The sequence below is a fragment of the Triturus cristatus genome, chromosome 9, assembly GCF_964204655.1.
Source record: "Triturus cristatus chromosome 9, aTriCri1.1, whole genome shotgun sequence".
Lineage (NCBI taxonomy): Eukaryota > Metazoa > Chordata > Amphibia > Caudata > Salamandridae > Triturus > Triturus cristatus.
The window spans coordinates 717395265-717422398 of NC_140592.1; the positions used below are offsets into that span (position 1 = coordinate 717395265).

The 27134-nt window shown below is 42.2% G+C and overlaps 1 long non-coding RNA gene across 1 annotated transcript in view; it reads left to right on the forward strand.

Moving 5' to 3' along the window:
• Window positions 1–27134, forward strand: part of LOC146798592 (uncharacterized) — a 151475-nt gene that overhangs the window by 53935 nt on the left and 70406 nt on the right. Inside the window, exon 3 of the long non-coding RNA XR_014968728.1 lies at window positions 6023–6145. This is a non-coding gene — a long non-coding RNA (uncharacterized LOC146798592). The remainder of the gene's footprint in view (window positions 1–6022; window positions 6146–27134) is intronic.

Sequence of the window (27134 nt, forward strand, 5' to 3'; positions counted from 1 at the left end):
ATTGTCTTCATGTATCTGAGGTAAGTATTTAACAACATGCCGTCCCACAGTGCCAAGACATCCAATTAACAGAACTTTCTTTCTTATAGGTGAGAAATTAGACCCCCCTAAAGCAACAATGTAATTTTAAAATGTTTCGATCCAATCTTCCCATTCAATGGGTGGATCACTTTGTAGCATGAGAAAGGATGGGGGAGCCACAACAGCTTGATTGATACTCATTGTGAACAAAGCTGGAAATAAAGTTTGAAGAACAAACAACAAAAAAATCTTCACTGTCTTACACAGTTATTGTAAGGAAGAACATCAGAGAGAAAGTGAGTACCATTAGTGGCCACACAATGGCAGTGTTGACAAATGAACAATGTACCTCTCTGCAGACTCGGGCTTTATGGTAATGCCGAGTGAAAGGAACTCGTGAGAGGCGAGAGAGGAGCTGGAGGCAGAGAGGAGTACTGCAGAGGCAAGTGAATGGAGGTATTTACTGGATGTGGGTACAGGAGGAACTGAATATGCAGAGAAGAGAGACACAACGTCAGCACTTGCTAAAAAATACTGCGCATCGGGGGACAAAGTCAGTTCACTACGCTCACAAGTGGAGACAGAGGGTATGAGTTAGGGCCGTGCTAGGAAAGTAGCGCGAGCCCTCTGGAGGCGACACAATGAGTGCGTGAGGTAGGCAGCGCGAGGAGAAGCGCGTTCGAGAGACGCGCACAATGAAGGCAGTCTGAATTTTAAAAGCAAAAAATAATAATTGAAGCGGAGTGGAAGCGAAGGTTGAGCAGGGCAGCACTTGGGTGAAAAATACTTTAAAAGTAAGGCAATCCTACCACACCAATGGCAGCATTGGAGAAACAAAGGCAGGATGCTGGGTTCCTTTCACAGGCTCCAGGCTCCAATGACAACTGATGACTCAATGATGGTGTCTGGCACATCCCAGCCTGTCGCCAAAATGTAGTGAAGTGATTCATCCAAGGAAGACACCGAAGCAGGAACAGTTAACACGTAGTTTATTGGAGCATAGGAACTCCATGCCAGAGGGAGCAGACACCAGCCGACAACATCCCCAACAACTGACATAGAACCCCACATGTGTCATTAAGCCCACATTCCACAGAAGACCTGAACTGAGAGGTAAGGGGTGAAGAAAGACTAAGACACAGTATAACAGAAACCTGACAATTGTACTTGGGGGAAGCTCTTGGGTAAAATGGTGAGAGAACTGAGTGAAGAGGGATTCTTACATAAGTTCGGTGCGCTTAGATTTTTTAGGAAAGTTTGTTTAAAAGTTTTGTGGTCTGCACTGAATGGGATTCTCCTCGTTCCCCGGTATGCTTGAAAGACGGCTTAAGTCTCCCATTAAGGAGGGCGGGAATTACTACCTGGGCTGATCTGATGACAACTGAGGGGTTGCATCCCTGGGAAGTTTTAAAAGCGAAAGTTGGAAATAGCCTGTCCAGGTTTAAATTCATGCATGTCCTCCTGGTTCATGGCCTCAAAGCAGGAGCTAGGGGTGATTAGGATGTAGAGCTTTCCCTTCAGGATGTAAGACCTCAGAGTAAGGAGAATGCAGCTTGGTAGTGGACACTCTTGACCTCAGATGAGAAAAACTTAACGCTTCCTTATTCAGTGTGGAGAGGAGCATTTGAAGAGATGGATCTTCAACCGGTTTGGAATAGGCTTTTGTATTCAGTTGTCAAATCAGGGAATTTAAAGAGGAACCATTTCTTTACTATCAATCGGCTCTATTGGACACCATCTAAAATTACCAAGTTTGGCCCCTTCCAAGTGTAAATGGTGTGGCTGCGTGGAAGCTAATGACGTCCATGTTTTCTTCCACTGCCCGGGTTAAAGGAATATTGGAGAGAATAGAACTTATCCTGAGAGATATCTTTGGTGTGGGGATTGTTATGAACTCAATGCTGGTCCTTCTGGAAGTCGATTTGATAACGTGTGACTTCCTGCGTTGGCAGCAGAGAGGTCTACTCTTTTATTTGATACTCATTGCAAGAAGAGAAGTTTGTAAGATGTGGATTGATCCGCTGCCCTGAAGGTGGATGACTGGGTTAGAGCAGTTGTTTGTATGTGGCGTTCAGATCTGGGGTAAAAAATGGCCCATCCCTCTGATCTATGGGCCGATTTCTTGAAGTGGTGCAGGGACCAAGGAACTGGTCAAGTATTCCAATGATTACACCAAGGCACCTGCAAAGGTAATGGTCTTGTCTTGATATGTCGCGACCCTGGGCGAATGCCATAGCCGCAGGGCGGATAGATAGAGCAGGTTGAGATTTGCAGATGCCCCTGGTGGTCTGAGGATAAAAAAAATACTGCCAACAAATCGAATATATATAATTAAAGAAATGAGCAGAGTACATGCGATCAGCAAGAAAAGAGGATTTGTTTCTCTCAGTCCAAAAAATTACCACAGTGCTCGGTGTCTGATTGGTCATTCTATTGTGATGTATTGGTGTAGTTTTGGTCCCAGGGTTTTCTGGGTAATGTTGTTCTTCTTGGCGGCTGTTGAAGTTAAAGCGAGAAAAGTAAGCATAATATTAGCCTCCGGTCTTGCAATAAAATCTTTTTTTACCATAATCCATTCAAATCCACTAGTATGTACGGACATGACAATATCAAAAGTAGCCGCTGGAGGGCGCTCCAATATTAGGAAACAGAGTAAGAACTCAAAAAGGACCAAACCTTTCAATTCTTGGTAACACTTCTATGTAACAATGAAAGCTGATGCGCCTTGAAGCATGACCTGTCCTGGCATTGGTTGCATGTTACAAATAAAATAAACGCAAAATACAGCATGCGGTATGGGCTTAGATTTATTCAAACCACCTCTGACCCACTCACTGTCATTTCTCTTCAAGAGAAGCTACACAGAGGGCACTTTATATCTCTTGGGGGCATATTATCAAGTGCCGACGATAAATATCGTAAAGCGCGCTTAGCGCTTGCATATTTATCACCGGCTATCTCTGGAAATTATCGCCCGGTTAGCGTGTTATCAACAACGCGCATCGCCGAGGCGATAAAAATTCCAGAGATAGTGTGGGTATCGCCGTTTTCCATGGTGGAAAACGGCATAATATCCTAGATGATAGGGCCTGTGGTCTTAGCCACACAATCCACCCCCCATGTTAGGTATGCCTTAGTCAGAAATTTAACAGACGTTAAATTCCTGCGTTAAGGCATACTTAACGTGATTTTAAATATCGCTAACCCTCGTTGTCAATATGACGAAGCTGAGTTAGCGATATTTTCCCAAGGAAGTCTTGTCAGGCACGCCTCCTTTGCATCTCATAAGCGATGCGATGGGAGGTGTGCTGACAAGGGGCGCTATTGCAAGGAAACACGCGCTAGCGTGTCCTTGTTGATAATGCGATAATATTATCGCCGCTTTTCACCCGAAAACAGGCTCTAAAGCGGCGATAATATTATCGCCAGCCCTTGTTGATATGCCCCACAGTGTTTTCTCTTTTCCAAATGTGGTTTAAGAAGCCACCGCTTTAGTAGTAAGCAACTTGTCCTTAAATGATGAACTGAGAACATTGTACAAGAAAGATTGTAGCGGCAGATAAATTGCACTGGACCTAAATGTGAACCAGTATAATGCAAACAAAACAAAAAAATATATACATATATATATATATGTATCTCAATCAGTATTAGTGGTAACAATGGACTCTTGCCTAAAAGTCAATGCTTCTACGCATTTTTAGAAGATTATTTACTCAAGATTAACTGCGATATTAAGCATTGGCATATTCAGTGTGTCTAGCTAAATTTTTAGTTGTGCTGCACCGAAAAAAATGCTTTCTATATAAAATGCACCTGCAAGCTAAAAAAAGAATGTATGATTGTTCTATGTACTTTTGTGATACAAAACGGTCCGTCCTACATTTCAAATTAAACCCTCTGTAGGAGGTGGAATGATACATCATGTAGTCAATATCATGAGGTGAGAGGGGTATACTCCTCTGAGCGGAGATAAAGCCGTAGACAGGATCCTAAAATAAGTGCCGAAAATGCTGAGCAACAAAACCGGAATGAGTATGTAAATTGCACTGTATATAAAGACAAACCACTATAAGAAAAATCTGAAGTAAAAACAGTTCAGTAGAGCGAAAATTCCAAGAGCGAAATGTAAATATATAGAGCAAATCTTTAGGCCATATATTCAGTTTTATGTACTATTTACTGCTATTTTAATAGAACTGTGGGTCAGATTTATAAGCCCCATGTGCCACATTTACGTCGCCGTTGCGTCACTTCTGTGACGCAGCGGCGGTGTAAACCATGCGCCACGTTGGTCCTTATTTACAACGGGACGCATCAAGGGAGATGCGCCACATGAAACCTGTGTCAGGTTTCATGTGGGCGTTCATGCGCAGGGTAGGCGTTCCGTCGCAGGAACGCCTCGTAAAAATGACGCAGTGAAATCTGCAAGATTTCACAGAGTCACTTTCCCAAGGCCGCTGCGACAAATCCTTACGCCTGCTTGAGGCAGGCATAAGGAGGGGCGCACCACGTTAGGTATGGGCGGCCCTTGTGCATTGCTGGAGCCGTGTCACGCTTGCGACACGACTCCAGCAATGTGCCACCCTTATGCCACAGGATGCGACACGCATCGCCCTATCCTTCTGCCATGGTGCGCCGCATTGTAAATGCCACGCATTCCTGGTGGCGCAAGGAGATAATTGCGTGTCGCATCTTTTCTGGCGCATCCCTGCTGATTTGCAGAGATGCGCCAGAACTTGTAAATCTGCCCCTCTGTGTCGTTTTTTGCTTCTTCAGCGAGCTGAATGTTTCTGCAGAAAGTCTGATTCAGTCATGAATAGAGAAGTTAAAGTTTGTTTATGCAAGACTGGAATCTTATCCAACACTCTTCAGTCGCAACCTTATAACAGCAAGATGTTCAGTTGAAAGCAAATTAGAACAGTAGGGGGAAGATTTACCAAATTTCCATGCAACGCAGCGCAGCGCAGCCTCCCGCAACAGGGAAGGAGCAGGAGAGCACCATATCTTCAAAGATATGACTCTCTTCTCCCCTTTCCCTTGCGCCGGCGCTGATTACAGCTGCCGTGCGCCGCACATCAGCTTAGCGCCATAGCGCAAAGGTGTGTGTATGAGTCTAGCATAGGTTTTGTACAGGAAGGGTACTCTTCCTGTACAAAATACTATGCCTAGACAGACACGAGGGAAAGCTCCTCCAACTTTGTATGCATTCTGCACACTGCAGCACGCGTGCAAAGTCCGAAAACGAAGGAGAAATGAAAGCATTTCTCCTTCTTTGCGCCTAGTTGAAAAGGGCGCAGTTTTCTCATGCTAAATCCAATCTACTGTATTTAGTAAATTGAGTTTAGCGTGAGAAACCTTGGGTGGTTGCATGGAAACGCCCATGCACCATCCTTGGTACGCCCCCATGGCGCAAAGTAATGCAAAGCAGCGCTATGCGCTGCTTTGCATTACTTTTAACTTATTTCCAGCGCTAAACAAGTTTAGCGCTAGAAAGTAAATTAGGAAAAAAAAAATTTGCACCGTTTTGCGTTACTTTTGTGATGCAAACACAGCGCAAAATCTTAGTAAATTTCCCCCTCCATGTTTCAAGGCATCTTGTTAACTGCTTGCATTATCTGGCAGGTATAAGGTCAATGTACTCCATGCTATGGTGTGGTGGATACACACGGATCTGCCTACATATTATAGACACTCAAAGGTGTATTGGTTGAGAACAGGTTTAGTTGCTAACAGTGACGACTGGTCCATTAGGGCCTGATGGGTGGAGCTCTGACACTTTCTACCTTCCACTGAAGGGCGTAATTAGCCAAGCTACGGGTCTGAATCCAAGCCGCCATCTTAGCTGGTTGCTTTGCCCATGCACATTAGTCCTACTTCCATGTACTGTGTCACAGCAAATATTAAAAATAAATCCCAAATTCTTGCCTGACTGGAGGACGGTACTTGCACTAGCCCTCCCTCAAGCAAAGACTTCCTTCTTTCTCTCCCTCCTCTGTAGGTTGGCCGAGGATTCTGGGTCCAGGCTGTAGAAGATGTCCCTCATCACACCTTCCACCAGCTCGGGATCAAGTGCTGTTACCATGCCTCCAGCTCCTTAGCTGCAGTAGAGGAGAACTGCTTGGTGAGCCGGCGGCCTTCAGAGCTTAAGTTGGAGGGTGAAGTGAATGAAGAAGAGCTTGTGTGTTTTTGTGTGTGTGCATAAGCGACTGATGGATGTGAGTGTATGTCTTTTATGCCTTTGTGTGTTTGTGGGGTGGGTGATTTTGCAAAATCTGGCTTTCTCTGATATAATAGCAACTCTCCCTTGATATATTGTGGAAATTCTTGTTAACCTTCTGTATATCTCTGACTTAACGGAATCCGTCCTTGTTAATTTTGTCTGCACTCTTATGTACCCTTGGCTATTCCTTAGCTGGCAAAAAGGTAGCCCATACCCATATTCTGGGCATTGTCACATTCTAGCTATGCCAATCATAATATAACAATAGCCACAGATTTTTGACTTATTGTGGACAATCTTGCCAATATTTTGGAGCTACCTGGTTTAATATTGACTCCTTCATAACATAATTTCAACATTCATGATACCTTTCTGGCCATTCTTGACATGCATAATGCCTGTCTTTGACCTATTATGACCTTTTTAGAGCACTTTGGAGATATCTGGAATAACAGTGGCTAACCTTGGGCATTCCTGAGATCCCTCTCGCTATCCCTGGCATACCAGTGACACATTCTTAACGTATTGTGGCAATTCTTGAGAGTTATCTCGCTATCCTTGTCTTAATTTCTCTCCCATGTTTACACATAATTTTAGTTATTCCTAGCAGCATGTTGGTGAAAATCCATGGCATTTGATATACATCTTTGGTATTCGATGATGATGATGATGATGATAAAAAGGATCATAAATGAGCATGAAAGGTGGACTTTGTCCTTGTGTGACATTGGTACATGTGCGTGCTTGGTGAAAATGAGAAGGTACATTTTAGAGAATCATATATTTAAGACAAATTTAAATCTGATATATCGGGACAAAAACATACATTTTTTCCCTAAAAATGTACATTTGTTTGGGGGTATTCATACTATTTATCCAAAATTAGATATTTCAGGGTGAAAATAAATATGTGTGTTTTCAGAAATCCTCGAGCTGATGTTTGGGCCAAAATAATTGCATCTCTGAAAAATATTTAAGCATGATATCTGAAGCATACTTCATGCTGAGTTCATGAAACATTTCTGGTTTTCTTTTTTTTGTAGTGCTATGGCAATTTTATGATTTCTGAGGACACATTATATCATTTATATTTATAAAGCTTTAAATGATATTGCTACTGCTGTCTGGGACCTATGCATCAAAGACAGGTGTATGAGCTTGTAGGACATCTAACTCTACTGCCTATGGTCTGTGGTTGTGGTGTGAGAGTTGCATAACTTATGAATTCTTCACTGTAACTCTTCCAAATAGACTTAAAATCATAACACAATGCTAAGAGGCTACTTTAAAGAATTAGGACGGAAAAATGAAGTTGACATTTGAGAGGCAGATTTGCTTTATGGCCTGTACTTCATCTACACCCTTAACCAATTTTTAGGGAAATTGTGCTGGAAATCCACTGTTTGAAGGCTTCTTTTTTAGGCTTTTTAGAAGCAAAGAGCTGGAACAACTCTGGGTAAGGTAATGCTCGCCTTGCACACCTCGACAGAATTTGCATATGTTCATAGTGCTCCTTCAGAACCTTTGTATTTGCAGACAGTTATATGAGAACTGATCTGTAAAATACTTTTTTTCAAACATTTCTTGTGTAATAACGCTCTTTGTCCTTCTACCAGCAGTAAGGATGTAGGATTCGCTCAATCCAAATAGAGGCAAGTATTTACATTTCCCCACTTTTTTCAAAATTTTCCAGTCTGCATTCCTCTTTAGATTTCTGGCTAGCTTATAATGGGGAACTAATTTCTGGCAAATATTTTCTGACTTTGCAGACTATGCTTTGCAAATAGTACACAGGACTTTTAAATTGAATTCTGTGTTCACTAGGAGTGCTTTAGAGCTGTTCTGATCTGGGCCAACATGTGAAGTTTCCTGCACATTTTGGCTGTCTGGTTTTGTAACACTGGAACCTGTAAATTACTTTCTTGGATGATGTTGCAGCACTATTGTGAGCTTCACCAGGTCATCAATTTGGAATTGTGGGAGAAAGCATAGCTGTATTCCATAGCCATGACCGCTGTTGTTGCGGGGATTCTGCACATACACAGAACTTTGCGCAGGAAAACAGGACCTCAGTGTATAGGGGCTGAACCTTCCTACCACCTTAGTACCCAGAATCCCAAAACCGACTAGCTAAAGTGTCTCATTTGTTCTCCTACATAATCATGAAACTACGAATGATTAGACAACTCAGAACACAACACTCCCAACTCTCTCAGGAATCGCAGTAGCAGAAAATACCCTTTTGCTCACTCACTCGTACTTGTCCACACTAAGAATTGTCAGAGTCACTGTTATAGTTCAAAATGTTTATTTTAGCTACCGTGCTCTATAATGCAGTATACGAGCCACTACCAGCAGCGAAATGCATAAACCAAAAACAGTTAGCACTTTTACAGTTCCATAGAATATAAAGGGGGATGTCATCATATACCAACAGTGGAAAAAGGACTATAAGGCCTAACCACCCTCCCCTTGGTAAGGTGAAGTTTATTATATAACGGAAGATCTCTGGGATTTGTCAGCAGACCTCATACCTTCGTGCCTAGATGGAAGTTTTACATCATAGGAACAGCATGGCTCTTCTCTCTGGAAAGGTCCCTCTCCAAGTATGTATTGAACAACATGCATCCCCGTAATATCAAAGCACGAGTTTCCAACAGCGCAGCTGTGTTACCATGTTATGTCTAGGTGCTAGGGACTGACCAGAACAGAATAACAAGGGGCATTGTTTATCCACCTGCACATCGTGTTCAGACTAAACTCCAGGAACAGGCAGAGAACGCGGAAAGCAGACAGTGCTCATGTGAAAGGCACAGAGTCTTGCAAAATAAAGTCATGTAGTAATGTGCGCAAAAGCAGCATCATGGCAGCAGTGCTCATGCTAACTTAGCAATGTCGACAATGACCCTAATGGCCATATAACACCCTCCCCTTGATAAGGTCATAGCATGTAGACAAAAGACCAAAACAGAGTTCAAAGGTAAGCAGAACTCAGGAACGCTTAAAAAAAACAAATTGGAAAAATACAGAAAAAAAAAGTTTTAGTATGTCGTTTAAAATTTAGTTTTTTCACGGAAAACATGATTAAGAAGGAGGTGGCAAATCCCACCAAGTACGTGAACTTAAAAATGCAATTCGTTCCAAAAGGCTATCCCTATTGTTAGTAGAAAAAAGGGATGCCATCCAGTCAAGTAGGCCGAAGGAACAGACGTGTGTCCTCGTAATCCGATGCTTACAAGAGCATACCCGGGCAACATGCGTGATATTCGATGAAACTCTGTCACAAGAGGTTCTGCGCAGCTGCACAGATATTCCATTCAGCCAAGACTCCAAGTGCAGCCACACGCACCATACGGCCATACCCAGAACAGACCTGTTCATGGGCCACTAAGGAACCCATTAACTGGTCATAATCTGGGTGAACATGACGTATTGGAGAGGCATAAATCCAAAGCCCAATAGAAAGGGCACCGCTGACAGTAGAACACTGGTTGCACGTAAGTAAAGTAGACAAAGCGAAAAGTAAGTCCATAACTCACGCTGAGCGTTGCTAATGGCAAGCATCCAGAAAGTTGGTGCATTTGGTCACAGTACAGTTGCTATTGGCCTGGTCTATGCATTACCACAAGATGAGCAGCCATTGTGTAGCAGGAGCAGAAGATTCAGGCTGCCACCAGCTAGTGCCAGTAATAATGCGAACCCTCCAAGACGCTAGAAGAAATAGAATGAATTAAAGCCGGTATTACTCCAAATATTGTCTGAAAAGAAGTCACAAGGCCAGATTCCACAGGCTTAAAAAAATGAGCAAGGCATTTGGTATCAGACGCATTAAATATTTGATGTGTAAGCTCCCCAAAGTGAAGTGGGAGGTTCGTATTCAGAAGTGGCTGAATCTCGCTAGATGTTCTAGCCACCTGCAATTCGAAGGTCTCTCGGGCCGAAGTGAGAGGCAATTCTTGTTGAAACAATAGTGCTATGAGTCTGCTTAATTTGTTGAAATCTGTATACAAAGTTGGAATGGAAGGCTAAAGGGAACTATCTACTTTGCCATGCGGGGGCAGAAAAAGCACATTGCTACAACAAGTAACACGTTGTGAAACTGTTACTATATACAGGATTCCTGCCCGTAAACCACAGCAGTCGTGGTTATTCAAAATAACATAACTGCTGTTAGAAAGAAATGTTAAAGCGGGAATTATTGCTGGGATGGGAGTTCCTTTAAAAAAACAAGCAAGATTAGGTGCGGCACATTACAAGTGCTGTGTAACTTAACGTGTTTACAAACTAGGGAATGTCCCACTGTGGAATTGCAGTCCTCCCCTGTTAGGAAAACTTCCTTATCCTCCCGTTGACATCTGTAGGTGAAAGGTAGGGACCATAATTCATGGAGAAACGTACTACCCAAGAGTTCAAAGCGGCCAATTGGGAAATGTTTCATGCAAGATTTAAACTGAAACAGCGAAAAAGGGAATTAACCATACAGCTGAATACATCTCCGCTACAGAAAATGGCAAGTGCTCTAAGTATTCAATGTTTAATAGTATATAAGTAGCGTCTTTAATGGACATAAATCTCTGTTTATCAATTAGATTGAATGGTAAAAACAAAGCAGAAGCATTAAAATAATCCCAAGGTACTTTTCCCATTTTCAGAGTCTGCAACGTCCATGCAAACTGCCTCACAGACCGTAATTGTTTTTGACCATGATATAACACAGATACATCACTTTGGACAATATCAATAACAAATGAAACAATAGTATCCAAGGTATAAATGCATGAAGACAGTGTATTAATACTATTGTCGACCACTGCAAGGACTTTTTCTAACTTTGCTTTGTCAATTTGGCGCAGACGAGGCACTGCCTCAATCTGCAAAAGTTTCCATACTTCATTGTAAGCTGCATATATAAACCTCTTTATTCTAGGAATCCGAGGACCTAAGATAAAATCAGCCAAATTGATGTCGCTCGACAAGAGTGACAGGTGTTGTTTTACTGACGACAAAGTTGAGTGTTTCAACCATTGTTGGCACAATTTACCCACCGAATATGTGGTGACCGAATGTAAATGTGGAAAACGAGGATCTGGTCTAGTCCGTATGAAACCAGGCGTTGCATTATAAAAACGCAGTTGGCATGCATTTGAATTGGTTTGCCTCACCAACCATCCGGACAGGTCAACATCAAAGACATTGAAAGTATCATTTCGCAACAAAGCTTGTAATACATCAATCGTATAATTAGTTTGTGTACGCTAATTGCCATATTCTTCTAAAGACAGAATGGATGGAATATTAACATTTTTGGCAGTTGCAGGGCCTAAGCAAGTAGTTTGGTGCACTGTATCATTTAAAAATAATATTTGAGTTGGGATTAGGCAGGCAAGATGCAAAGCTTCAGTTCCCTGAACTTACCAAGCCTTAGTGCCCCAAATTGATTTCAAATCAGCCGTATCTCTCCAGTGATGATAACCCTGTGTGGCCAATTCAGTTCTAAAGGAATTGGAATAGATTAATTTAGTATGGGTTTGAATAAATTTGGATTGAAATGACAATTGCAATTTAAAGAAATAGGATTCTGGATTGGACGTGTTATAATCTGTGAAATAAGTGAACTTATCCCTGAGGGTTTTAGAACTCCCCCGGAAGGGAGTTGGAGAATGTTGATATTGTGTGTAATTAAAAACTGGTCTTAACATGTTTGTTTTCTGTAAGAAATGATGCCATAGTGTTGATAACAGAATAAATCAGCATAATTTGTAGAATTGTAATATACATCTTCAGCATCAAAAGCTGCATAATACTTTAAATCAGGAAACAATGAATGTACTGCTTGTACATCCCAATCATCAAAATGTATGTCAGGTGTTACCACATCTCCTAAAGAAACAAAAAACACGTACGGAATCCTAAGGACTTCCGTCGGGCCATGAATTTCGATTGCTACTTTATGCCAAATGATGCTATCTGCATCTGGGAAAGCTGAAATGTTCAGAAGAGTTTCAACACGCTATGATATGAGATGATGTATGAGGGGCGAGAATTCCATCGACCAACTTCACAGGAGAGCGCTCTGGCAAATAAATACCATTGATGAGCAAGAAAAATACTGTCACAAATCCAATTGACATGAAGAGTAAAATCAGGATAAGTACCAACCAGATGTAGGTCCAGGGTAGGACCAGGTAAGTCTTTTTGAACCAAGAGATGAAAAATACTTGTCTTTGTTGGTGGAAGTGCCAACACGGAAGGCGAGGAGGAAGAGTCATAAGAGAAGCTTGTACGGTCCCCAAAATAACCGCTTGCACCCATGTTCATTAAAGGTGGTAGGGCAGCATCAGTTAGGTCTTGTAGAGCACTGTTAGGCACTCCACTGTGGGACTCATTCGTAGGGTAAGTATATTCAACTTCTGCGTTGGAAGAGGATGGAGGTAGAAATGGCAAAAATGTCAATAGTGGTTTCCATCTCACCCTCAGCGATACGGAGATTAGTCAAAGAGGTTGAATGCACCGGATTCACAGAGATAGCATTGCATGAAACTGCAGGAGTTACACTATTTCGAATCGGCCAGTGTAGTTTGACATTATCCACTGAAATGCATCTGTTTTCTTTGTGACCAGGCAAATGTGGTAGAATTACTGTACGAGTACCCTTTAATCCAAGCATATGGAACCGGTGCATGATAAGAGGGACGAAATTCATTTTTGCTCTCCAGCTTTTCTCGTACCTGATCTCCAATCTTAGGGAGCCAACTGGCAACCGGAATCAGCAGAGCCGTGTCATAGGAAGAGGGCAAATGTTCAGTTGTGTAGCTGTCACAGGTCTTTTGTAGGCCCTGTAACATAGTAGAATGTTTATCTACGTCAAATGTTGCGCAAGCCGCCACAACATCTAGACCATCAACGTCTGGCCCAAACATTTTAATGCCAAGGAGCATTTCGTATAGGGTCTGCCCACCCAGGGATCTTCTAGGGAGATTATTGAGTGCATGTTGAACTCCATACAAATGGTCCAGCCAGTTCCTGCCAGTACCTAAAACCCTAGCTGTCAAAGATTGCTTTAAGTCACGGTTCATTCCCTCCACTATAGAATTACCCTCAGGCCTGTATGGAGATGAAAACTGCACCAGCACCCCCATTGACCTCATCGCGTCCTTGTATGCCTTAGAGGTGAACACTGGACCTTGGTCAGAATGGAAGCTGCCACAGGCAAACATCCCGACAAAGACACGCAAATCTCTAATGACATTTTAAGCGTCAGCACTGCGTTGTGGCCAAACCCATAGGAATCTAGTGCAAGAATCAACAGCAACATACATTTATTTATATGCAGTATCATAAGACAATGGACCGCAATGATCAAGATATACACAGCCAAATGGCTGATTGGAAATACATAGCTGTGTGTGTTAGGCGTGAGACCGTAGACGGATTGATGTGCTGACAAATGTCACACGAAAGTACATAATTACGGGTCTGTTTATCAGTCAGTCAGTCAAAAATCTTTATTTCAGCCACTAGGGCCATAAAAGCACATAGAGTAAAAACAGTACATTATATACAAAATATAGCAGCATCGTATGAGATATCTATTTTTGAATAGCACTGTATGTGAACATTCATGCCTGAGATCTTAAATTAACAAAGCCAACTCTTCTAAACGCCCTCAGACAGAGGGTTGTGCAATCTACACACAATGCATGTCCTCTACATTAGCTGTGCGGTGGAGAATAATAAAGTGCATATGGACAAAGGACAGTTTCATTCAAGTATTTAAGGGAGCTCATAAATGATATGTTATATAAGAAGCTGTCCAAATGTAAGAAAGACGTAGCTATTTCTTTTAACAAGCAATATCTATACCAAGGTAAAAATGATGGAATAAAATTCTAAAAATTATAAAACACCTTTAGCATTGAGTAATTTAGAAAAATGATGAATCAGCGGGGCAATGGTTACATTCAATCAATTTAGGAGAGAGGGTACCTGTCCCAGAGTCCCTAATAGATAGAATTAGACTGTGGTTGGCCTATGGGGTCTTCATTAAAATGGCTCTACGGGTACACCATATAGAGTACAAGTAACGCGAGATGGAGAACACAAAAGGTGCGTCGGTGTCGTACTTAAAAAGCCTAAGGACCTCAGAGCAGTGTCTAGACCCCAGGTTCCTACGCAACTGTAACAACCAGCGAGACCATGACCTCCTGTTAGCAGGGCAGAAGAAAAGTACGCGCATTTCAGTTTCCTCTACGTCCTCACATGCTGGACAATCCAGGTGGCGGGTGCCCGACCACTTGTTGGTAAAAGATCGGAGCGGGAGCACCCCATGTCTGATTTGGAGGAAGAGCTTCTTCGCTAGAATCAGCTGAATGCAATCTAGTGCCGGTTCTTGCCTGTATTGCAGTTTTACTTCCATTAATCTAAGAGTTAGGCACCCAGGATTGGTCCCCCTCCATAGCCGGGCCAGTTTATGTTCTCTATATGTCTCAAGGAGGGCCTGTCTGGGGGTCATGGGACAGGTTTCTTCAGCAGAGGTCCACAAGTTTGCCCTCCCCAGGACCTGGCAGGCGTTCCTAATATAAGCCAGCCAAGGTAGTTTCCCTGTACCTTGTGGGCTTATAACATATCTTAACTCGTCTCTGTATGAGGCTAGTTCGGGTCTAATCCAGAGGCATCACCAATATAGGAGGGGTCCAGAGGAGACTACGTCTGCAATAAAACTCCTCCCGAGGTCCATTCTTAGGGGTATTAGGGGAGAACTAGAGGGGAGACCCAAGAGTTGCCTTGCAAAAAAGTTCTCTATAAGTGATAGAGGAGTATTTGGACAATGACCCCATAGTTCTGCTCCATACAGGGCAGCGTCCCTTGCCTGTACCTTGTAGAGTTCAACCGCAGGATCTATCAATCTATAACCAATGACAGTGAAGGGTTTCTGTAGTGCGCACTAAGTCGTGAATTTCCCTATGGCCATACCAGCCTGAAAGCACCTGATCTCGTCTGATCTCAGAAGTTAAGACATAGAGCTATATTTAAGACAGCAGGAGGCGAGATGGATGAGCCGGTGCAGAGCAGTAAGCTCGGGTTTGAATAGTGATCATGAGCTACATTCTTTTTTAATTTGAGGGAGTAAAAACCCGTTTTTATGAGTAAAAGTTGAACTGCTGGAATTTTGGTTGGAAGAAGGTGGCATGGTTGAATTGCGCATAGGATAATACATGAGATGCTTATATTAGTAGATTGATCTAGGAAAGTTGATAGCTCAATAGGAACAGTGAGAATAGAATCAAGATCAAGGGTGAAGGTAGTGAGTTTGAGTCTTGAGGACGCCGAATAGAATTTTTAATCTGGAATTATCCAGGAAAACTGGTTTAATAATTAAGAACCACAAAAACCCCTCCTTTTTTCAGAGAATTTTTCGGAGATAAAATAATATTTTTCGAAAAGTTGTAGAATTGTTTTTTGTATAGGCAAGGATTTTTGTTGAGGATTCTTTGACACGTTTGCTTGGGTTTTAAGAGAGGATCGTTTATAGCGTAATAGAAAGGATGATGACATAATGAATTGGCAGGGTGATGAGTTTGATCCTTGAGGAGGGCTAAACCGAACTGGATTGGAAAAAGGGTAATAGTTCTGATTAGAACAATCAGCAAAGAATAAACATTAGAGTTAGAATTTTTCGAATTGGATTGGAGCTTTTCATTCAGGGATATGCAATGTTATGCAGTATTCGGTTGACGTACCAGAGAGGGAACTGATTTATGCTAATTAGGGGTTAGAATGGAGTGATTCCATTGGTTAAAAATCGCTTTTCAACACTAGCGTTGTTTGGATAATGGTGGTGAATGGACCAGAGAGGGAACTGATTTATGATAACCAGGGTTTAGAATGGAGTAATTGCATTGGTTAAAAATCATTTTCCAACACCAGCGTTGATTGGTTAATGGAGGCTTTTTAAGACAGTACTTCGGGCATGAACTGCACCGACGGGATTTATTGAGCCCCGGGCAGAAGAGAAGGTCTTTGAGATATAACGCTCTTGGTGAGTTGCGTGAAAGGACGTTATTGTTGTCATAAGGGATATTGAGCAGACGTTAGAGGATATTATATGGCATTATATGAAAGCCTAATATGTGGCGTTTTTTTATTATTTTAGCTACGATTATATTCGGAAGTTGTTGGCAATTTGGATGTATTTTGCCTTTTATTAGAGGCATTTAACTTACGTTGAGAAAGGTACGTTGTTCTTATTTCATGATGACTGTCTTGTGTTTTAAAAAAAAAATAAGATTGGTTATAATTTCTGAGACAAGGACTGTTTTTCACATATCGTATCGATATCCATGATCGCTTTTGGTGGGTATAGATCACCTAGGGCTGTGGTTGCATGGGGAAGTCATGGAGAGAGAGAAGTTCAAAATACACATTTTGATAACACTGGTGGGAAGATGGATCCAATAGTTGAAGAAACGTGGATGCAACAAGAAAAAGCTGGGGGTTATAATTTCAGGACTCATATGGTCCAAGAATTGTCTGTAAAATTGGCATATGTGCATCCTCTTGAACTCTGAATCAGTAAATCTGAGGTTTGATATTAAAAGTTGTTGGAGGTTGAACAGCTTCAAGTGAATTAGGAAGTAGAAGATGTATAGTCGATAGGTGTTGCCTAGTGTAATATAAATTTTGGGTTCAACAAACGTTGTTGTGATATAGTAAAATCAAGTGAGAATAGAGTGAATTCATGTATTTGAAAAAGAAAAATTGTTTTTTGTATTGTTCATATTATTTTGTAAAAACTTGTTTTTCTGTTTCTTTTGTACTCTTTATAGCCCTGAGGAAGTCCTAAGGGTAGGACGAAACACGTTGGCTTAACAAGGGCTAAGAGGTTGATAAAGCTTTGTGAAATGTATTTGGAAGACCAATATTTTGTGAATTATTGAATCATCATCAATTGAAGATACCACGTTTGTGATAAATAAAGAAATTTAGAAGACAGAAGATTAGAGTTCATGGACTTTTTTATGGTGTTCCTGCCTCACAATATTTGATGTTCACAGGATCTATCACTTTATGAGTACAACTCTGATATACCTTTGCAATGCCCCTGGTGGACTGGGCCAACTTTAGGCTAGCTTTCTTTATTTGTGCCCCCATTCCTTTTTTTCAGTTAATGTGATCCCCAAGTACTCGAAGATAGACACCCTCTCAAGGGCCAAAAGACACTGAATGCATCGAGAACCCTTTGCATGCCCATGGGGGATTTCGAAAGCAAAAGGGTATCAGCTGCGAACATTAGGGCAGGTATTTTACGGTTCGCTAGCCTAGGTGCATCAATACCTTTTCAGCCAGCAAGGACTCTATTAGGCCATTAATAAAAAGGGAAAATGATAAAACACCTTTAGCAATGAGTAATTTACAAAAATGATAAATCAGTGGGGCGCAGCGGGAGTCCTGAGCAGGATTTATAGCGCCTCCTGGCGCATTGATGGTCTCTTGCGGCTCCTGCCGCGAAGACAGCTGGGGGTGGGAGTCCCCGTGACGGACGGGTAGGGCAAAAGCGGTGTAGCAATGAAGGGCTCCTTGTTTATATAATCCATGCCACCAATAACGTTGCTGTAAAACAGAGACAGTCGCAGACACCCCGGCATTTGCAGAAGCCATGCCTTCATGTGTGGCAATGAACAAAGGAAGTCTGCGGTCCATGTTGGGAATCAGCCGATCCTGAACTGATGGAATTTTAGCATAAGGAACTTGTTTGGGCGATAAATGATAAGAATACTTTGATTGGAAGCCCTGCAGATAAGCAGTTCCATCCAAAATGTCATTATCTATCTTAGTCGTGGACCTTGTAACTGCTGCAACGGAATATGTGGCTACTGCAGATTTGGCCGCCTCATCAGCCAAAGAATTACCAACAGCATGTGCTCCCACACGCTGATGGCCAAGAGTATGGATAACTTGTGTGAGTAGCAGACGTTTTTAAGTTCTGCCACTCAAACCCAAAGCGTTATATGCTTTATTGCACTGCCTTTAGAGTCTCAATAGTCAGTTTGAGATCAAAAGAATAAGTTATCTTTAAAAGACTGAACACAGTAGTAAGAATCGCATACAATAAGAGTATTCACGTTAGGATCAGCAAACTCGAGGGCTAGAACAAGAGCACACAGCTCTTCCAATTGCGCTATGCAGTCTCCAGGTGCCTGTGAATGCACTATGGAAGACTTAAATTCTCCATTTACAATTGAACTAGCTACAATAGCGCAAGCCGCTGAATAAGCATGTTTGGAACCAATGGCCGGTTGAGCCGAGCCATCGGTATAAATGATACATTTGTACTCATCTAAAGGAAGCAACGACAACGGAGGAGGAAGAACAGGTTCATACTGTAAAAACTCCTGTGTCTGAAGAACAGGATCAAAGATAAACATGACATCAGCCTATGTCAAAGAAGTTGCCCATTGTATACAACGGGGATGTAGTGCCTTAGAGTTGGGTACACTTGCCTTAGTCACTGCTTCTAAAGCAGGGAGAGGCGTGACCAAAAGAATGCATTTTCCCTGCGCCAACGAGCGTTCTTTCAGAATCGCCATTTGGACCGCCATCAACATTTTTTCAAAATTTGAAAATCGCATTTCAGCCGCAGTGTACAAATGTATTTTGTTTGCAATAGGTACTGTGTCTCCCTCACTAAACGTCAAGTAAGTGAAATCCACTGTCCCCGGTACTATACGTATCACCAGGATTGTGGTATTATTACCCGTCAACAAGTAGTTAGTCTCAAGCAGATCTGATTGCAAAGATTGCAGAATAGTGGTATGTTTCGGAAGCCAGCTGCCAGAAGAATTTGTTGGTTATATCAACGCATAGAGCGGTTCGATACGCTGGGCATAATTGGAGATGTAAGTCCTCCCGAAATTCAAAAATCCCAGCAAAGAATGAAGTTTCTTCAGTGTAGGAGGAGGTTGCAACTGTGCACACTTCTCCAGAAAGTGGGGGGCTAACCCCCTACCTTCATTATTGAGCTTGTAGCCTGAACAGAGCACAACAAAACAAGCGATGTGTGATTTTGCACAATTGAATTTGTATCCATAGTCGGCAAACAACAGAATAATTTGGTCGACCCAGACAAGATGCGGCATCAGTTCATCGTTCATCAGATAAATATCATCCAAGTACGACAACCCATCTGGATCAATGCTGGGCAATAAAGACACAACACTTGCAGCAAAAGCCCCGGGGCTGTTCTTATACCCCATAGGGTAGCACGTACATTTTTTCTGATTTCTGACCCTGGTAAATGCTGTCAAGTCACGGCTCTCAGGAGCCAAGTTATGACTTTAGAAACCATTGGATATACCCAGACTAGTTTTGCTTTTTTTACGAATAAGGCTGTTCACTAGCACACAGCTGTGTGTGATCTGTACTGCAAATGAACAACAATGACTATTCAAATTTCGATAATCTAATAAAATGCGATATGTATCAGGTTTTGATATTGTAAAAAGAGGATTATTCATTGGTGATACACAGGATTCAATCACTCCTTGATGCTTCTGTTGTTGCTGCCCCTGTTTTTTTTATTTCTCCAGTTCTTTTTAGGAAACAATGGGCACCCATCCTTATCAGTCTGAACATTTTGTTGAGTTTGAGCTTGAATTTGTGTTTGAGTAAAAGGTTTAATTCCCAGACTATTGCGCCCTAAGGTTTTATAAGCTTTACCAATAATCTTTGGCAATTCACGCTGTTTGTCAACGTCTGCCAAAGACTCCAAGCGTTGCGCCACTTGCAAGCTTACTGCAGCACCCTTAACATTAACAAGGATCATATTGCAAACAATACCGAACACTCCCACCATTCTCATTCCCAACTCCAGGGCCGCCTCACCCCATGATCATCCTGAACACGTTTTATCACAGAAGGGAGAACGGTTATTGAGGGAGTGCCAAAGCACATTAAATATACTGATGCAAACACTGTACCCCAAGTGTTACAATCAGCCAATTAGGTAAGAAGGCGTTTAGGTAAGGTCATGGTCAGAATCCTGTGCTCCTCCACAGGTGTCGTGTTTGGAAAAACAGCTTCAAGTTGCCCACATTTTTCAGCAAGCCAATAAGGAAGTTTGTCCTTATTTTGCGGAAGCTTGCTCATCACAGAATTAATCATGACTGGACTGATGATTACAAAAGGGGGTGGTGATGGACGGAGCATCAGAACCAATCAAACACTCACACCCTGTCAACAGATCTGGGTTTGATCCATCACCGTTCTTTAGCCCACTCTGCCACCCCAGTTCAGACATGGCCATATGCAAATCAGTCTGACCCTGTTTCTCATGGGAACAGTCCAGCCCGAACTGCCAAGCCATGCCTTCCCTGGACCAGAAGCAAGCTTCCTAGGACCGGTTTCTGGCATTTCAGCCGTCTTCAGCCAGGCTTGCTTGAATCCAGTGGCAAAGTGAGCAAGGGACTCAACGTCTGAGCATACCCTGCCAACTTATGGCGAACAAAGCGGTACAAAAGGGGGTGGTGATGGACGGAGCATCAGAACCAATCAAACACTCACACCCAGTCAACAGATCTGGGTTTGATCCATCACCGTTCTTTAGCCCACTCTGCCACCCCAGTTCAGACATGGCCATATGCAAATCAGTCTGACCCTGTCCTCATGGGAACAGTCCAGCCCGAACTGCCAAGCCATGCCTTCCCTGGACCGGAAGCAAGCTTCCTAGGACCGGTTTCTGGCATTTCAGCCGTCTTCAGCCAGGCTTGCTTGAATCCAGTGGCAACGTGAGCAAGGGACTCAACGTCTGAGCATACCCTCCCAACCTATGGCGAACAAAGCGGTACAAAAGGGGGTGGTGATGGACGGAGCATCAGAACCAATCGAACACTCACACCCAGTCAACAGATCTGGGTTTGATCCATCACCGTTCTTTAGCCCACTCTGCCACCCCAGTACAGACATGGCCATATGCTGATAATTACACCACCAGGTCTCGGTGGTTGCGCAGCAAGGCCAGGTAGTCCCACCTGGAAGTTGCGTGACATGGACTGAATTACAGCTCTATGTACACGTATCCCCTGTGGAAGGGCAGTGGCAGTATATTCGTGAAATAAATTATCTGTCCCACCGACTGCCGGAAAGGTGACCCAAGAATAAAAACCTCAAAGGGGTGAGCTGCATCCGCTTCAAAAACTAAAATAAGCGCAACACCAGCAGCAGGGACTCCATATTGAGTCAAATAAGCCTTCACTGGTGCGCGGTTAGGAGGTGGTATGGCAACCGCCATAATCAATAGTAGAGAATAACAACCTATATGTGTCAGTGCAATAACGGGTTAAAAAGAATGAGAAAGACCTTTTAAAATTCAAGTTTGAAAAACCTATAAAATATTACAATTTAGGAGGCTACACAGTCACAACCGTCTCCGGAAACAGAAGTGAGGGGTTTGTGGACAAGCACAAGCACTACTCAGGAGTCTCACAGAAAAGTACCAGACCAAACGTTGCAGGTGCTATGTTGCGGGGATTGTGCACATACACAGAACTATGCACAGGAAAACAGGACCTCGGTGTATAGGGGCTGAACCTTCCTACCAGGTGAGTACTCAAAATCCCAAAACCGACTAGCTATAGTGTATCATTTGTTCTCCTACATAATCATGAAGCTACAAATGATTAGACAACCCAGAACACAAAATCCCGACTCTCTCAGGAATCGCGGTAGCAAGACACACCCTTTCGTTCACTCACTCATAGTCCACAATAAGAATTGTCATAGTCACTGTTATAGTTCAAAATGTTTATTTGAACTATTGTGCTCTATAATTCAGTATATGAGCCACTACCAGCAGAGAAATGCATAAACCTAAAACAGTAAGCATTATTACAATTTCATAGAATATAAAGGGGGATGTCATCATATGCCGACAGTGGAAAAAGGACTATAAGGCCTAAACACCCTCCCCTTGGTAAGGTCAAGTTTATTATATAAAGGAAGATCTCTGGGCTTTGTCATCAGACCCCATACCTTAGTGCCTAGATGAAAGTTTTACATCATAGGAAGAGCATAGCTCTTCTCCCTGGAAAGGTCCCTCTCCAAGTGTGTATTGAACAACATGCATCTCCATAATATCAAAGCAACAGTTTCCCGCAGCGCAGCTCTGTTAGCATGTTTTTTCTAGGTGCTAGGGACTGCCCAGAACAGAATAATGAGGGGCATTGTTTATCCACCTTGCACATCGTGTTCAGACTAAACTCCAGGAACAGGCAGAGAACGCAGAAAGAAGACAGTTCTCATGTGAAAGGCACAAACAGAGTCTTGCAAAATAAAGTCATGTAGTAACGTGCACAAAAGCAGCATAATGGCAGCAGAGCTAATGCTAACTTAGCTATGTTGACAATGACCCTAATGTCCATATAACACTGTGTTGACTGTATAAGTGAGCAAGAGTTTGTTGTAGTTGAAGAACATTCCCAGGTCCTGACTTTGAGTGGATCATCTAGTTATTGGTGTGTTACACGGAGGTACTAAGTGAGGCACAAACACAGATAGTACTGTTAAGTGTGTCCACCCACACAGAACACGGACAGGCCTTTTGCTAAGGACATGAGATCACATCGGCTGAACCATATAACACTCCTTTGATGGGGATAACACAGAATACAATATTTTAATATATTGCGCTCACGCAGTACTACAATGATAATGACAGTGAGTCACACTTTAATCTGTCCATCAATAGAATCTCTGGGGCAAACCTCCTAACTGAGCCATATTTTGAAAGACATGGTACAGTTCTGCTCTGTACTTGAACTGGTGCACTGTGGCTGCCCAATACCAACACATTCACCCTTGTGTCATGTCACAGTGGTGCCTGAGTGAAGGTCAGGATAGTTTTAGTGCAGAAAGGGATACTTTCATGCACAAAAACTATCCTTTGAAGGTTTTTCATCTTTGTATGATGGCTGCAGAATGCAGTGCACATGCTAATAGGAACTTATGAGGAAAAATAAAGATATTTCTCTTTGTTACGCCAGCCTTGGGTAGACGCACCATTTCAGCACACACCTGTATTTACAAGTCTTTGTAAATATGGATTGGCAGCAAAATGCATAGAAGGATGTACACGAACCCCCATGCTCTACCCATGTAATGCTCACCTGACACAAGGCAATGCTAGAAAGCACTATGCGTAGCTTTACATTACATTACACGAATCAGGCTTTGCATGGCTGTGTAAATCCCAAAATACATTTTGCATCGAGACAACACCACAACAGTGATGAAACCCTATACAAAATCTTAGTAAATCTGGTTGCCTGTGTTACAACTCTGTTTATTCAGACAAACTCGCTCTTCCAGTAAACTCATGGTCTAGGCATGAGGAAATGCTGGTCTGACTCTGTTTTTTTTCCGAATGGATTTATGTAGCCTCTGCTTACATAAAGAAATTCATCCACCATTACTGAGGAAGCAGCGATAGGCAGAATATGCACAAGATCAACAGTAGGCAAGAAAGGATACTTCCTGTAGTATATTGCATGTTACCGTTCATGAAGCTGATTCCACAGACCCAATCCAAATAATTTGGCTGAGGTTGAAGAGGAAGGATTGCATCCATGTCAGGAATGACCCAGATACAGCTGCCCGTTTTTTAGTCTATCCATTACAAATGCGCAGTCCATCATATCGTAGTGAGTAGGTTCAGGCCCGATTCACATAACTAACTTAAGACAAAATCCTAAACTTACTACCATTTTGGTATTCACAGAAGGCACTTACTCATTTCGGTATTCACAGAAGTTAGGAGTCCTAACTTTATTCTGTGAATACCAAAAGTCTTAAAGTTAGGATTTTTCTCAGTTTAGGAGTAGTAAAGTTAGGACTCCTAACTTTAGGACTCCTAAATGCCTTGAACACCGAAAGTCTTAAAGTGACAAATTTTCTCAGTTTAGTTCCTAAACTGAAAAAATCCTAACTTTAAGACTTTCGGTATTCACAGAAGGCATTTAGGAGTCCTATGTGAATAACGTCTGTTCTCTTTGTGCAATTTATTTATTGGCAGATGTAGTAGAGTACTCGCACTAAAGTACATCAATTGAACCACAAGATGTCGCCCGAACATTAAGAAGCGAAGGCGTTCTGGCGATTAAATTAAAACAAAGGTTTACATTACATTCTCGTTCAACTTTAATTGCCTCAAAAACCTTAATTTCACAAGCTGTGGGTAACATGGGCTCTAATCACGGCAAAGAAAATGGGTTCCCAATCTCTTGATTTGGTAGTAAAAATAAAACAACCAGAACTGAGATACATATGGCACCTTACACTCCTGCGCCGCAGTGCCTTTGCACTGATAGCTATGCTTTCAAGCAGCAATTAAGATCATGGAACTCACTCAGAAACAGAGTATCAAAGTTTGGAGGTTTCTTCACTACAGGAGATCTTTGCGTGTCATCTGCCAAATAATATATTGACCTGATCTGCTCTTTCTGGACTAATGAACTGGTTCACTTAAAGCAATTATTGCAGAAGATGAACTTAAAGTATTTTTTGATTTAATCACGTTTCAGTATTTCTCTTTTGGATTAAGTACCCAGAACAACATATATATTTTTTCTTTCCTAGCTATTGATGAACTGACACACAGCTGCTCTATAAATTTAGCACGTGAAATGACGTTTTCTGATTTAGCAACAAATAAGAAAATTGCTGTGTGGAACATTTTTCTTAACATTTCATATTTTCAGAAATTGTTTTTCGAATTCAAACATGCCGTCTCATTTGAAATGTGTGCAATGCTGCTTCAGCATTTTTAGGTGTAAAGTTAGCCAAGACCTTTATATATATAAGGGCCAGATTGTTTATGTTTATGTTATAGTCTCTTGTGAGGCTATGTATTGTTGGGAGGCATCGCCAACATCATTCATGAGCAGTATGTCAAAAGAGAGTTAATAGTATCTACAGTAAGAACATGACATTACGAGGTAGGAGTAGTTATTTATGCCCCCTTGGGCTAGATTGGAAATCCTGTACCTTTTATGCTGATTTTTCCCGTTACTCCGGCCATTGCGGTCATCTACATATAGTTGTGACACATAGGTAACACATTGACTTAAGCAATTTAACGACGTGCAAGGATGTCTCGTTCTATATGATGATTTGTGCGTACTAAGGGGCAGATATACAAGCCCCTTGTGACACTTTTGCGCCACCGTTGCGTCCCTTTTGGTGACCAGCAGCGGCATAAACAATGCGGGCAATTTACAACGTGACGTATCTAGGGAGATGCATCACGTTGTAAAGCCCTGCATCACATTGTACCTGTGTCAGGTATAATGTATGCAGGGTGGGCGTTCCCATGCAGGAACACCTCATAAAAGTGACATAGTGAAATCTTGTAGATTTCACTGCGCCGCTTCTAGGACACCACTGCGTCACAACCTCACACCTGCTTGAAGCAGGCACAAGGAGTGACACAGTACAATAAGTATAGGCCTAAACATGCATTGCTGGAGTTGCATCGTGCTTGCAACACGACTCTAGCAATGCATGACTTTTGGGCCAACAGATGGGTCAGAATTTCTGACGCATCTGTCAATCGTTGCGGCATGGTGCGCCGTATTTTAAATAGGGTGCATCAATGGTGGCGCAAGGTTATCGCAGGCTGGTGCAAGGAAACTGACGCTTGTCTACAGATGCGTCAGTTTCTTGCAAATCTGTCCCTGAGAATAGATGGTTACTCTGCCAGCGCATTTGAATGTAATATATTTGGAGTTTTTCATCAAGTTTTAATATCGACATTCAATTTGCCTGTTTTCTATGTCTACTTTGTTGTAAATGTACACTTTAAAAACATGCTGGGAACAAGCCTACCACACCCGTGAACAAGGAGTGGTTAACATCGAAATGTGTGGGGTTTATTGGCATCTGAATGAATAAACTATTATGAATATGACTGGAGTTTGACAATTCTTTGGCTGGTGGTGAGATGTGTTTCTGAGAACTGTGCGTGGATTTTGGAAGTGGCTGTATGTGAGGGTTTCTCAACCCTAACGCGCACGGGTGCCACTCTTGGGTCCTGGCCATCTGATGATTCGTTGACGTATATATATATATATTGAAAACAACCTTTTCCTCCTTCCAAGAAAAGTCTGCACTCCAGGACGTAAGTTTTAGTTGCTTTATTCCAAACAGCGCCCATCCAGGGAACTCATTTTGGCTGCATAGTCAGCCTTTGTCAACCATTGAGCGCCATATTGCTTATTACTTTTCAAGTGATACCAATTAGAAATACTTTGTGAGTTCATAATTTAAAGCCAATTTAAATTCACTTATCGCTTGACAATATGGTCTATATTCCGATTTTTCATCTCTCCATTCGGGTGCCTATTCCTACAAATACCACAATGCATTTAATCAGCTGCTTCATTGCAAACAGCGCCCATCAATGTTTGGAATAAAGCAGCTAAAACGTACGTGCCGGAGTGCAGACTTTTCTTGGAAGGAGGAAAAGGTTGTTTTCAATGTTGAAAGAGAGTTCTTGCAGTGCGCCTTATTTCTGCACCACCAGCGGTCATGATGCATATCAGAAACCACAAATCAGGAGGATATATATATATATATATATATATCCACTGACAAAAGCAAAGGTTACATGGGTGTTATAGTTAGGAAATGGAATTAAAAAAGTTAGAAATTCACTGAAAAAAACGGAGGTTACAGGGAAGTTATAGTTAAGCTCATGTTTGACTCGTACAAAATCAGTGAAATTCAGCCGTTATAGTTAGTGAGCTAACCATACCTCACGCCCGCAATGCACTGCTTATGACCTCACATATTACTCATGACATGGTCAGTGACATCACTGATGACATCTCAAATGACGTTA